Here is a 15220-nt window from a genome sequence, read left to right as displayed (position 1 = left end):
ACTGTACGCGTTTACACCGAAAATTGTCCTGGGCAGCCCAACCCCATACGTGTAACGGGAATCACTGACAACGAAGGTGTGCAATACACGTGACAATCATCCTCCGTAGAGAGAAATTTCGTCAACAAGAGCACCGTGAGAACTGACTCAAAGTCTCGGGCCAGCATGAGCTTGGCAGTGAGCATGCCCGTCCAATTTGAGCTTGTGGATCCACATACACTGTACCGATGCTTCGGTGGCACCCCCGTGCAGTGCAAGGATCTGGTAGTGGGTTGGGTTGTTTTGGGGAGGAGACCAAACAGCGAGGTCATCGGTCTCATCGGATTAGGGAAGGAATCGATTTAGGGAAATCACGGAAAACCTAAATCAGGATTCTCGGACGCGGGATTGAACCGTCGTCCTCCCGAATGCGAGGGGTGGGTTGTTTGGATAAGGAGACCAGACAGCGAGGTCATCGGTCTCATCGGATTAGGGGAGGATGGGAAAGGAAGTCGGCCGTGCCCTTTCAAAGGAACCATCCCGGCATTTACCTGAAGCGATTTAGGGAAATCACGGAAAACCTAAATCAGGATGGCCGGACGCGGGATTGAACCGTCCTCCCGAATGCGAGTCCAATGTCTAACCACTGCGCCACCTCGCTCGGTCCTACCGAATGCGAAATCAGTGTGCTAACTACTGCGCCACCTCGCTCGGTTCCAGTGGGTACCCCCAGTCATGATTACCAACTAACTGATCGATGGCTGGCTGACAAGACTTTTCTGTAAGCTATGCAGCTCCTAAATACAGATTAGGACGAACCATGGTCCTCTGAAAAAGTAATCAGTTGTGCACCACATCGCCTGGCTGGTTCAATGGACTACCAGAGCGTGAGGTTAAATTCCGTTATAACATAAACCATGACTGGAGATCTGCACGGATAAGAAAAATGCTGTCCATATCCACGAATATCAAAATAAATTAAATCACTTTATACTTGTTCGGCAAGCTGGAGTTCCTACGATAGGTCTGCATCTGAACTGGTTTTTCGTCTGTTGTTAGCGTTGGTAATTCACATTCCACAGACTAAGAACGTACAAGCCGATCATAACAAAATTGTAATACAACCGTCTTCGATAATTACTGACACGGACACTGTGAAATACTCTGCAGTGTATTTCCTCCAAAAATGGTTCAAATGGCTCTTAGCATTATGGGACTTAACATCTGAGGTCACCAGTCCGCTAGACTTAGAACTACTTAAACCTAATTAACCTAAGGACATCACACACATCCACGCCCGAGGCAGGATTCGAACCTGCGACCGTAGCAGCAGCGCGGTTCCGGACTGAAGCGCCTAGAGCCGCTCAGTCACAACGGCCGGTCATATTTCCTCCACAATGGGAAATAAAATAACGTACACGTTATAGTCACATCATGCACTCTACCGGTATTAAATGTTGACTATATATAATTCGTTTACCAAACGGACGTTAATGCATTACAACAACACTACGTGCTACATTTCTCAGTGTTCTTGCAGTTACTTCTTTAACGTCAGTACCGCCATTAGACTTATTTGCAGTGTTACAATTACACGATCATGATTTCGGCTTTAAATTGCCATTATCAAGTGTTTTAATGTAATACATTGACTAAGATGGCATATTGTCTTATTTAAAACACACTATTAGACACATACTCAGTGATAAAACGAAGTAGTATGTTTTTACCAACAAATATTGACCCTTAGACAATGTGTCTAATGGTGTATTCTGAATACGACAGTATACAGTCTTAGGCACTGTATAACATTAAAACACTTGATAAAGGCAATTTAAAGCCGAAATCATGATCGTGTAAATGTAACACTGCAAATAAAGTCTAATGGCGGTACTGACTTTAAAGAAATATATTATGACTGTGGCATCACATTATGAAAAAATTATTCTTGCAAATACTTTTAAGAAAAACTTTGTTAGCATCACTGACCTTTTTTTTCATACAGAACTAATTTTATATGTTATGTGTCACAGGTGAGTGAGACCATGAAGTGAAGATTCGAATCGATGGAATGTGCCTCCATATCGCTTACTGGCAGCTGTTGGTAATTACTTGAGCGACCTTTGCTAACGTAAATTAAACCGGAATGACTCAGCTGTGATATTTCATATTCAAAACCGGGTAACACAAAAAAAACAAATTTTGTAATGATAACTGCTGTTTACCATATTTACAAAACATGTGACATGTCAATATCCACGAGGATACAGACACACACGGTAATACTGACTCTGCATCACAACCGATCGATCGCACCAGGTAAATTAGGAAGGTCGCCATCTTTAGCCGTTGCAAACGTCAACAACACAGCTACCGTCTTCAGGATACTGCGAGTTCAAGTCAATATTGTGGGGTTCCGTCCCGAATCGGTAACAATGATGATCAATCAATAATCATCATCGATCGCTTTTGATCCAAGGTCAGTATAATTGTGCGTACCCGTATCCGTGCAGATCTGTAGCTATGGATTAATGGCAAACTCAAGATAGTGCTTTAGCGCCTTTTGAGGATAGAACATCCTTAGCGCTATTGCTTGTTGTGCGCCAGCTTCCTTAAATATGTTGTAGAATACACAGGGCATCTGGCAACTAACTGCCTAGTCAGCCAGTCAAGCTATATTTGCCTGTTTTTCATTGTAAAAATGCTCATGGTGCTTAATATTAATGTGTGTGCTTTAACATATCCCTGCAGAAGAAAAGGAAAATTCTTCTTCGGAAAAACTATTTAACGATGAAATGGACACTCTTCTTAACGTGGGAGAAATACTGCACACCACTTGTTCTTTAATTCGTTGCTCCGTTAAAGACGTAACAAAATACATCATTCGTGCAGCAAGAAGAGAAAAAATTTTGAGGCGGTGTAATACTTTTCTTTGCTAATTAGACTTAAGTCGTTAATCATTAAACTGTGAATCCGTTAAGTTCGACTGTATAATAGTTACGGAACTCTTTTGTCAAAAATTTCAAATCCCATTTCCCCTAAAAAGACATGTTCTGGAAACCATGAAATACAGAAATATCAAGAAATTTTTCAAAAAATTAGCACTAACTGATGAGTTATAAAAGTGGTTTGCATAACGTGTTGTATATACAAAATGATTACTACTCTGATGCACAATGGAAGTTCTGTATGAAACACAAACACTTCTCTCAAAGTGCTGTCACAGAGAAAAGATAACATTTTTGGCTTTATCAGCAGCTATTCGTCGAAATACTCCCATGTGTGCTTCCAGTGACGCAAAATAAAGCTGAAACTAACACTAGCGTCTTTATCTCAACGGTACTTAAACCGTAAAAAAACATAAAAACCAATGATTTAATTCTGAAACTTTTAATCTCTTTAAGATGAATAGAATGGTGATAGATAAATCTAGCAGACAAGTAAGTGCAGACATTAAGACAGAAAATAAAATCAAATGAATTTCGTTACTTGGGAAGTACATCGATAGATGGCAACAGAAGTACAATAGATATTGAAGTACTGCCGCGACTAAACAAGCCTTCAAAAATAAGAGTACTTTAACAACCAACCACCTTAAAATATAAACAAGAAATAAATTCAGTAAGACACTTGTTTGAAGATTTTAAGGTATGGTTGTAAAAGGTGGCTATGGGGAAGCAAGAAATGGAAAAATTGTAAGCAACAGAGATGTCAATATTGAGAAGAGCCACAAAAACATCATGGGCAGAGAAAAAACTTAGGAACACTTATTACAAGAAAATAAAGTGAGAACGACATGAATTAATGATATAGAGAAGAAAGAAAAGTAACTTGATAAAAACTGTCTTAGAAGAAGAAAATCCCGGGAAATAAATCATCCGCAGTTAGGTCTATGTTGCACGAGAACTCTTATTGCTCTTCAACGGGTAATTTTATTTGCACGTCACAAATTGTTATTATTATTATATTATTATTATTAAACTTACTGGTAGATTAAAACTGTGTGCCGGACAGAGACTAACTCGGGATCTCTGCCTTTCGCGGGAAAGTGCTCGCAGGAGAGCTTCTGTAACGTTTGGAAGGTAGGAGATAAGGTAATGGCAGAAGTGAAGCTGTGACGACGGAGCGTGAGTCGTGCTTGGGTAGCTCAGATGGAACCGGCACGGTAGCTCAGCGTGTTCGGTGAGAGAGCTGGTTGGCCTCTACAATAAAAAACTGAGTGGAAGGATCAACAAACGAACTTTAACGGATGTTATGTGACGTCCGCAATGACTAAACACAACGATCAACAACGAACAAAATGAAAAGGGGTAAAAAGATGGTAGAGCACTTTCCCGCAAAAGGCGAAGTTCCCAAGTTCCCAAGTTCGAGTCTCGGTCCGGCACACAGTTTTAATCTGCCAGGAAGTTTCATATCAGTGCACACACTGCTGCAGAGTGAAAATCTCATTCTGGATTACAATTATTATTATTAAACAAGAGCATACAGATGTGAGTTAATACTTGCTAACCACCACCTTGCACACATTACAATAGATGGAGTTGTGCGAGATAAACGAAACTTGGAAGGCGTGTTTCTACATCTGAAAAATGAAGTCTGTTCGAACTTCGCTCCAGTCGCAAAAGGGTGGCGCTAGTGGTGCCGCAGTGAGGATGCAAATCAGGTTAGCTTCAAATACGCGCTGTAACAGTAGTGAGCTTAGCTTTGAGCCTGGACGAAGTGAGTTGATAATTGTCGAGAATGCCTTTAGGACGTAGAAGACGCCATTTTCAACACCTCACTGAGTTGGAACGAGGTAGTGTACTAGGGCTACCAGAAGCTGGATGGTCCTCCTGCGATAACGCAGAACGACTTGGCAGGAATGCAGCGAATATACATGGCTACTTTCACATATATTGCTGGTCACGGGAAGGCACGGTCGCAAGACGACGGGGCTCCCGACGGCAACGTGGCACTAGAGAGAGAGAGAGAGAGAGAGAGAGAGAGAGAGAGAGAGAACCATCGTATGTGGCGGCTCTGGCACATAGTACTGCACCTGCGGCAGCAATTGGAGCAGCAGTTGTAACCACAGTGACACCACGAACGGTTCAAATCGGATACTTCAGGCGCCCTGTGACTTGCATTCCACTGACCTCAAACCACCGCCATTTGCGGCACCAGTGGTGTCAGACGAGAACTCATTGGGGGCAGAGTTGAGGTCTTGTGTTTCCTGATAAAAGTCGGTTCTGCCCCGGTGCCAGTGATGGCCCTGTGTTGGTTAGCCGACCTGTTTGCCTTCTAGACACACTGGACCTCCACCTGGAGTTATGAGCTGAAGTAGTATTTCGTATGACAGTAGGAACACACTCATAGTTATCCCAAGCAACCTGACTGCAAATTTGTACGTCAGATTGGTGATGCCCAGGAGACGTTTTCCAACAGGGTAACGCTCGTCTACATACCACTGTTGTAACAAGACATTCTCTACTGGTTGTCCTCATGTTGCCTTGGCCCACTCTACCACCAGATCTGCCACCAATCGAGCCCCTAGAGGCTATCATCGGACAACTCCAGCATCATCCACAACCAGCATTAATCGTCCCTGTACTGACTGACCAAGTGCAACAGGCATGGAACTCCATCCTAGAAACTGACATCCAGCACCTGTACGACACATTGCATGCATGTTTGCATGCTTGCAGTCAACATCTTTGACGTTACATCGGTTGGTTGGTTGGTTGGTTGGTTTGTTTGAGGGATAAAGGGACCGAACTACAGGGTCATCAGTCCCGGTTACTTCGATTATTAATGTACCAGCATTTCGCATTTGAAATGGCTTTTTCTTGCGCTTACATTAATCTGTGATGTGGCACCGTTTATCACTGATACATGTACAATGTATTCCCGAAATTTCATTGTTCTATGTTGTTAATGTCCAATTTCTTTTTTACGTCAGTGTACAAATTATACTATGAAACAGGAGTTGGCAAGGAGAAACTTTTTCAGTTTGTTTTCAAATTATTTTACTTTGCTGCCTGTCAGATGTATTACAAAATGTTATCAGTGGAATGAATTAATGGGGTCTGCGGTGAAACGCGTGACTGAACAGAGCTCGCGGGATCGAACCTCGTCTAAACTACAGAAATTTTCAGTCTGTCATTAATTTAGCCTTCACCTTTCATCGACGTGAGGACTCACCAGGAATGACAACGTGGTTCAGATTCCATGTTAAACTATAGGTTAGGGGCACCCCAGTCTCCGAAGTAGCGTCTAACTGAACGACTCGCATCATGCCTCTGGGCCACACGTAATCGTATAATCTAACTGCAGCAACTACAGCGAAATGGTAAAAATGGCGAGTTGCGGAGAAGCGTGGCTAAGTCAACAAGCTGTAGATTTTAGTGTCGACGATGATGATTTGTTAAGACATCTAATTACCAGGCACACTGGTACAGTTATGACTTGGGCCGCTGGAAATCCATGTGTATAGTAACATTTTTGATGGTAGAGAATATTTGGGTGAAACAAGTTTTAAAATTCCACTAGCAGAATCAAAAACACGAACAGGACATCAGCTGCAGCCCTTACCGACAGTGATCATCAGACGGAAACTAGAATAACAATAAAACTCGTCCTTCATGCAAGTCGCCTCTGTGCAACGGAATGTCATCCGCATCTGCAACGTTGCCCAGCATAAGCTCGGCCATGACATTGTCCCCGCGGAGGTTACGACTGCCTCCGGAAAGATAGCGCCGAGCTCCTACCACTCGTGGGAGAAGCGGACGGAAGACGTGGGATAGTTCCCGACCTTCAGCTCGTCGCCAGTAGGGGTTCACCTCTCCAGCACGCTGCGGTCATCTGCAGGCGCAGGCTTGAGCTACGTTTTCCTAGCTGCGGTAATTCCCCGCAACGTGCTGCGTGAAACGCGTACGTTGCCGCGCTATCCACTAGCAAAATCCAAACATACCAGACCGTCTACCGCCGGGGGTTCGGGTTGCCAGTTAACGCTTGCCTGCTACGGAGAGGGGGAGTCTGTTTCGCACGTCGGAGAGATTTGCTTGGTTGATGGAGCGGCGCCAAGTCCCAACTGCGCAGCAGCGACTAGTTGCCGACAGTTGCAACGTTTGTTTCTCGTATACGGGCAGTAACAGAGTAAGTAATCCTTCCGGAATGATTATTGAAATATTCACCAGAAACGTCAGCTGACTGCTTCTCTGCATCACAGGTTGAGCAGCTTCTATCAAGTTGGTATACGAACAGTATATTTTATGGGACATGGCTGACGCCGAGTTGAAAAACAAAATGCACAAGAAGTTGAGCAGAAATCGGAAGAAGAATGAAACTAGGAAGAAGCAATGTCTTTATACGTCGAACGTAATACATTTGTCAAGCTTGTTAGAGTGGATGCACGAAATAGCTGCTTATAATACGTAGTCTTGATTTACGACAGACTGTTTCGGCTTTATCGCCATTTTCAAATATCTGCAATTACAATTTTGGAGAGAACAGGTATGGACGCCATTGTGATTAATATTAAAGTAGCTGTATTGTATTCACGTCTGGATTGATGTGACGTCCATATTGCGTCGTTAGTTGACTGTTTTAGAACTGTCACTGCTTTAATACGATGGTACATGATTTAAAGATGTTGAACATAAAATGTTAATTACGACGTGGCAGCAGTTTGACAGTTCCACTGTTATGACGCTATATGCTTACAACGATTGTGCAGATTAACAGCGATATTATTTTACTAACTAAAATTTGTTACGATTGTCTTTCATTGTTGCAACTATCATTTTCCGTTCAATGATCAATAGATTAAATAACGTGGCATTAGAAAAACCAGCAGTTCTAAAAACTTTACACACTTCGTTACATGGCCTACACAAATGATGTTGACCCCAATATAATCACAAAATTATAATACAAATGTAAAACATCAAAGCAGGTCACAATACATAGCGAGATATGCCCCCACAGAAAATAAGATACGTAGCAGCAGACTTCCTTGATAAAATCGCAATGCACTTTTTAAAGCCACAAATGCTCCACTAGCCTCTCGAACCAGTAACAACGTTTCAATAAAATTACGTTCCGCCATCACTTGAAGATCGAAATACGATAACCCAGGCATATATAAAATCACATGTGGCAGGTGTAAGAGAGTTTACATTTGCCGAACAGGAAGAAATTTTAACGCGATATGTAAAGAACACATTAGACAGAGAATTTACTCAGCCGAGCTGTTTTCTACACTTGAAAAATCAGAATCACACTGCTGATACGATCGAAAATGCCCTACAGATCCTACACAGAATACCAAAAGGTTTTGGAATAAACATTCTTGAAGAATTAGAAATCCGTATGTACACAAGAAAATATCAACGAGAAATATTAAACGAACATACAGAATTTAGACAATTTATACCTCAAAAACTTTATTAAACTTTCAGAACACAAAAATGGATACATCGGAAGTAACATGTGGAACAACCAAAGGCAACCGTACCAAATTTTAGTTAATAAAATTATACGCTGCTCATCTGCACAATCTTTGTAAATACTGTATATAGCGCCGTAAGAGCGGAACTGTCAAACTGTTACCACGTCGTAATTAACAGTTTATTTTCAACATCCTGACATCATTTACCATCTTATTGAAGTAGTGGCAGTTATAAAAGAGTCAACTAACGACGTAATATGGACGTCACATCAATCTAGGCGTGAGTAGAATACGGCTACTTTAATATAAATGACATTGGCATCCACAACTGTTCTCACCAAAATTGTAATTGCAGGCACTTGAAAATGGCGATAAAGCCGAAACAGTCGTCGTAAGATTGGGTGCATCCACTCTAATAATCATGTCACTATCACACATATTATGCTGCTGGCCCAAAAGAAGAAAAAACTGTAAAGCTATTTGTGCTGAATCTTTAACCACAGTTATAATGACCTGCACGTTGTTTTGTGATCAGTACTGTGAACGCCGATTAAAATTGGGCTCATTGAAGTAATCAGTGACCTTTGGCGTAACCGCTGACGCCTGCCAAGGGTATCATGTTGACCTTGGGCAGATAATTAACTTCTGACGCGTCTGGCATTCCTCCGCATCGTCAATTAACTATTTTGTTATTAAAATGTTATAGTATCGTTCTTCTTCACGAAGTAAGTACATTTGTGCGACTGCTTTCCCCTTCCCGAATATTCTTTCCAATAATATACAGCCTTTCTCCTCTTCCCTTTCGAAGTGCTTAAATTAAAAGGTTTTTAGAGCGATCACTGCGTTGCTTGCTTGCCTTCGCTGCCTCCGCAACTATTGTCGCGCCGCACTGCACCGCGCCTGTAATAGGAAAACATTCCTTGCAGCGCGCCGCAACTCGCGTCACACAAATGGACCACAGAATAAGACTATCGTCTAGCAGAAACTGTAGCACCCACCGACCTCCAACAAACTGCGAAAATAAATCCAAACATTTCTGAAACTTTTTCTCGCTTTGATCCCCCACAAAATATGTAAAGGGAAAAAGTTGGTCGCTTACTACATTTCGGATGTCGGTTTGCTGAAAATACCGCGTCAGTCATTCGTGACATCTTACATTGTTACTTCACTGTTACTAACCAAGGTAACATGACGCTAGTTACTGACCACTGGTCAGGAAGTTTGCACAAATTATCGACATATACTACTGCAGCTAACTTAAAATGTTGCTGATCGAGGCACAGTTTAGGAGATACGGCGTGATAAGTATTGAATAGCGCGACAAACCATCTTCTCTTAAGAGCTTAAATATTTATATATTTCAATAGCACAAAATTTTCATTGGATTGAAAAGAAGGTGTCAAAGTAGTTCTCGTATCACTATCACGTAGAGATGTTAAATTATAAAAAACACCACTTTAATTTTTTAGGTTCTGACGCGCACCGGCCCGGATCGGACAGCGAAAGACACAAGCGTATTCTTCACCTAGGAAAACATAGCCTTAACACGGCACGAATCTTCTGATGGCAGGAATGAGTAAGCACCTGTCATTTAGAGGCCATTATCGCTACATTCACGTGAACTATTAGATAGCCTAGCATGAAACGCATAACCGAGCGTACTTGAAATCATTATTAAACACTTCCTTAATCTCCGCTTACAATATGGAACGTGCAAATCATCGTGTCCACATTAAGCAGCTTTACATCTTTGTTGTCACTGCGCAAAATAAACAATGGTGTCAGTGTAATCAATTTCTGGGTACTTAAAAGCTTGATTTTATGCTGTTACGCCAAGATACCAGTCTCCGAAACATGAACGATAACGTGCCATGTGTAACTGAATTGAGAGTTTTTGTCGGGAGCCACAGAAAGCCTATATTAAGACGGGCGAGTGGGTAATCAAGTTAACATCTTTCCTACCAACTAATACAAGTTTAAGCCGCGGCACTATCTCCATCAGCAAAATAGCATAACATGCAGTCCCACTTTAAACGTGTTCCAAGTGTACACGCAAACGAAAGGATGGAAGAATTACACTTCTGGAAAAATGTACAAAAAGCGGTTACCTTTCACGCCAAGCTGAACAGCAACTATGCAGGCCACAGCAGCAAATGAAGAGCTTTATCGTGTCGCCTGCTCTGTTCTTCCAGCTAAATATGCGTTGTTTCGTGCTTTCTTCCCTCGAGACACACTACTTGCTGCCAGTAGCCCGTGCACACAACTGCTGACTCGCGCCTCTGCCTCCCCTGGTGCAGCAGTGACTATTTTTGAAGCATGCAACGCTGTGCAGTGGTCTTGCAGAAAGCGAACGCGGAACCACACTATTCCGCGAACTGCTCTGGCTGGTAGTACACACCGTCCGCCTGTTTAATTCCTCAACACCATCCGGCAATCGCTTTTCCTCGTGTGCAACCTCCGAGATTGGAGTTAATGTATTCGCTTCCTTCGCATCTGCCTTTGCCAATTATTCGCCGGCGCGAGTTTCTTAGTTACTTCTACCAACCACCCGTATCGTCATGTCATTGAAAATTATTTTGGATTAGGTACGCCACTTAAAGCTCCATTTAACTTTTACACCGCCCTGGGAGAGTCATTTCTTTTTATTTCATAGTTCTTAAATACTAGTTGCCAGTACTGAAGTCTCTATAGACTACATATTCATATCAAAAGCTATGATTATGATTAATATCTGGCATTGTTAGATATAATTTGTTTTTATTTTTAGAACAGTAAGCAATACAGTTTAAGAGTCTTGTGGGAGCAATCGCGATTAACGGGCGGCACAGAAGTCGCAGCGTACGCTGAAATTTTCATGTTGGTAAGATTAATGCGGCCATTTGCTGGATTTCCGGGACGCTATCCAAAACTGGGCTGCTACGATCAAAGTGGGTGCAGATCCACTGTGTTGGGAGTCAGAGAAACTGTTTGCAGCATTGACTGGCCGAAAGGCCACGAGGCGTAACATTTTTCCAGAAACGCTGGGATAAAAAGGCTTAAGGAAGTCGAGTACGGGTTTCCGCAGAGGAAAGTTTTGAGTTTTTCTTGGGTGTCCTGCAGGCCGCAGAGCATAGACGGTAGTGATTCGGCAGTTTTAATAAGAAGTGCCATACGAGATCTTACTGGTAAATATAGAGTTCAGAAACTGTCTGAAGGTAACAAACACCCCCACGTGACCACGCAGTGAATTAGCTGAATACATGGATATCGTGGATCTGTGATTTGCAATACTCTTAGTTTCCTGTAACTAGCTACATGGGCTGATTCGCGGGTCGGATGAAGGCTACAGTATGCCACCGCCTAGGAAAACACTGTACTTTACAGTTTGGACTGCTTTACTATATATACATCATTATCATTTAAGCAGATTTTCTTCTTAATGGTAGTTTGTTGATTCAGAACTATGATTTCTAAACTGTTTACTACGCCACTCTGAAATTTATTCCCAAAGAAATTTTTCCTAACACTACTCATTTCTCAAGAGCACTCCACCCTGAACTGTTGTTGCGTGAACTGTATTTATATTTTAACAGTTCCTGCCAGCTCCTCCCGCTTCTGCGTAGGCGCTAGATGAACAAATTTTATACAAAAGCACCCGATTAAGCGACGTGCCATTGAAACGAATGACGACAAACACTAGAAAACAATGATTGACGGAGTAAATCATACTGACTCGCTTGGAAGATTCGAGGGTTCGAACTTCAAAGTGGATTCACAATTTATAAAAAATGAATATCTGTTTCAAAGTTTTACTTTCGGGCAAGATAGGGCCTAGTGACCAACATCATCCATAACCTGTTGCCACCAATGTGGAAGTCGTAGGATACCTTTAGCAGCGCCATTTATGTTGACAGTTCGAGTGGAGCGCCCTATTGCCCGACGAATCTCTGTAACATTCATGAGGCGAATGCCATGATGTGCTTCCTTCAATTTATGAATCAAGTTTAAGTCACAGGGGCTTAAGTCCGGCTAGTGTGGTGGGTGATACAATATTTCCCAACCACATCGCTGGAACTAATCAGTCACAACTTGCGCCATACGCGCCTGAGCATTGTCCAGGAAAAACACGGGCGTGTCACGCATAGAGTGCAACCGCTTCTTTCCGTAAGTTTGTCGAAGGCTGTGTTCCAAAAATGAACACTATATATAAAGATAACGCGACATTTTTTGCAGCACCCTGTCATTTTCCGGGACAGTGCTCGGGCGTATACGGCGCAAATTATGACTGGTATGTTCCATCGATGGGGCTGGGAAGTGTTGTATCACCCAAAGCACTGTCCAGACTTAAGCACTTGTGACTAACTTGATTCCTAAACTGAAGGAAGCGCTTCATGGTATTCGGTTCGGAAATGTTACATAGATCAATCGGGAAATAGACCGATCCACTAGCTATCAATACAACTGGCGCTGCCAAGGGTATCCCATGACTTTCACATCGCTGCCAAGGGATAGTACACAATGCCGGTGCCTACTTCGAAGGACAGAAACTTTGTATAAGTTGTAAAGAAATAGATGCCATTATTAAAGTTCCAACACTCGTTGACTCCTGTCCCACAGATGCAATTCATGGCGGTGCAGATCACTTCCAATGTATCAAGCCCGTCAGTCAGTTTCGTACCTCATTCTAAATATGTGACGTAGGCTCAAATGATTCAAATGGCTCTGAGCACTATGGGACTTAACTTCTGAGGTCATCAGTCCCCTATAACTTAGAACTACTTAAACCTAACTAACCTAAGGACATCACACACATCCATGCCCGAGGCAGGATTCGAACCTGCGACCATAGCAGTAGAGCGGTTCCGGACTGAAGCGCCTAGAACCGCTGTGCCACCCCGGCCGGCTGTAACGTAGGAACATGTGAACCAACTTCTACAATCGGTGACAGCAGGTCCCATGCCTGGCGCTAAACTGCCCGATAAATAAGACAGCTTAATGTAATCTTAGCAAGTAACCGATGAAATATCAGAACAAAGCAACGTATACCGCTTTGTCTGTTATTAAGAGTGTCATAGAACTGTACAACAGTTGACGAATAGTATTTTTTTTCTTTTGCAATCAGAACATATGGACAGCAAACATAATGCAACAGTAAAAATTATTTGGAGTGCTACTAGCGAATTAAATGGGCTTTTCAAACAATATGGGATTGCGGTCCGAAGCTAGTTTCAGTGACAATATCGTCATCAGTGGGTTCTTTAATTCCAAGACATACAAATAAACATCGTAAAACATTATTACATGTGTACTATTTGGTTCGAACAATACTGTGTCCTGTGAACAGTTTCATATTTTGAAACCAAACAGTGTTCATGTAAGAATGTTGCAATGTTTATAACTATGCTTTTTTTTCTCTCTCTCTCTCTTCTTCTTCTTCACGTTCCAGACTTAAGGAACCCACTGATGATGGCGACATTCTCGCTGAAACTAGTTAGGGAAAGAAAAGAAAAAAAAGTGTTTTGCATTTAGACGGACCAACTATCCCATATTACTATTTTTATCCAAACACAGACCAATGGAAGAGTCTCACGATTAAATGAATGGTGTCTTCGAAGTTAACGTTCCGATGTAAGAGGGTCACTCCAAAAGAAATGCACACTATTTTTGTAAAAATAGTGTTTTCATTCTGCATGTGTGAAAGTTTTACAGTATGTAGATACATCCCTCCTGCTTGTTTTCAAACTTAGTTCAACCAGTTCCCGTGAGTGGCGCTGTCACAGCATGCCTTCAAGATGGCTGCTACAATTTACGTTCGTCACAAGCAACGTGCTGTCATAGAATTCCTGTGCTGTGAAAACGAGACTGTGGGAAACATCCACAAGAGATTGAAAAATGTGTATGGAGATGCTGCTGTCCATCGCAGCACAGTTAGTCGGTGGGCAAGCAGGTTACGTGATGAAAGCGTGCACGGCAATATTGAAGATTGTCCTCGCAGCGGCAGGCCTCGTACTGCACACACTCCAGACAATGTGCAGAGAGTTAACGAATTGGTGACTGCTGACAGACGCATCACAGTGAACGAATTGTCACGCTACGTTCGGAAAGGGGAAGGAAGTGTTTGCAGAATGCTGAAAGTGTTGGCGTTAAAAAAAGGTTTGTGCCAGGTGGGTTCCCAGGATGTTGACAGTGGCTTACAAAGAAACAAGAAAAACGGTATGCAGCGAACTTTTGGAACAGTACGAGAATGGTGGAGATGAATTTCTTGGCAGAACTGTGAGGGGTGATGAAACATGGCTCCATCATTTTTCACCAGAGACGATGAGGCATCAGTGGAGTGTCATCATAGAAATTCAGCCAAGAAAAAAAAATCAAAACCACACCTTCTGCTGGAAAAGTTATGGCTATGGTGTTTTTCTATTACAAAGGACTCTTGCTTGTGGACATCATACCAAGTGGAACCACCATACATTCTGATGCATATGCGACGACACTGAAGAAACTACAAGCTCGACTGAGTCATGTTCGACCACATCGGCAAAAGCAGGATGTTTTACTGTTGCACGAGAATGCACAGCCACATGTCAGGCAAAAAAATCATGGAAACGATCACAAAACTCGCATGGAAAACACTGAAACACCCGCCTTACAGTCCTGACCTGGCTTCATGTGACATCTCTTTGGGAGACTGAAAGACACTCTTCGTGGAACAAGATTTGAAGATGATCTGTCCCTTGTGGACGCTGCCAAACAGTGGCTCCAACAGGTTGGTCCAGAATTTTACCGTGCGGGTATACAGGCGCTGGTTCCAAGATGGCACAAGGCAGTTGAGAGGGATGG

At 42.5% G+C, this 15220-nt stretch overlaps 1 protein-coding gene across 5 annotated transcripts in view; it reads right to left on the bottom strand.

The window, feature by feature from the left end:
* The window catches only part of LOC126175669 (rab11 family-interacting protein 4), a 954952-nt gene that overhangs the window by 24882 nt on the left and 914850 nt on the right, over positions 1 to 15220 (bottom strand). The gene's annotated exons all lie outside the window — the stretch shown is intronic.

This window comes from Schistocerca cancellata, chromosome 3, assembly GCF_023864275.1.
Source record: "Schistocerca cancellata isolate TAMUIC-IGC-003103 chromosome 3, iqSchCanc2.1, whole genome shotgun sequence".
Lineage (NCBI taxonomy): Eukaryota > Metazoa > Arthropoda > Insecta > Orthoptera > Acrididae > Schistocerca > Schistocerca cancellata.
The sequence above is the reverse complement of the archived record's forward strand: the minus strand, read 5'-3'. Positions and strand labels throughout refer to the sequence as shown.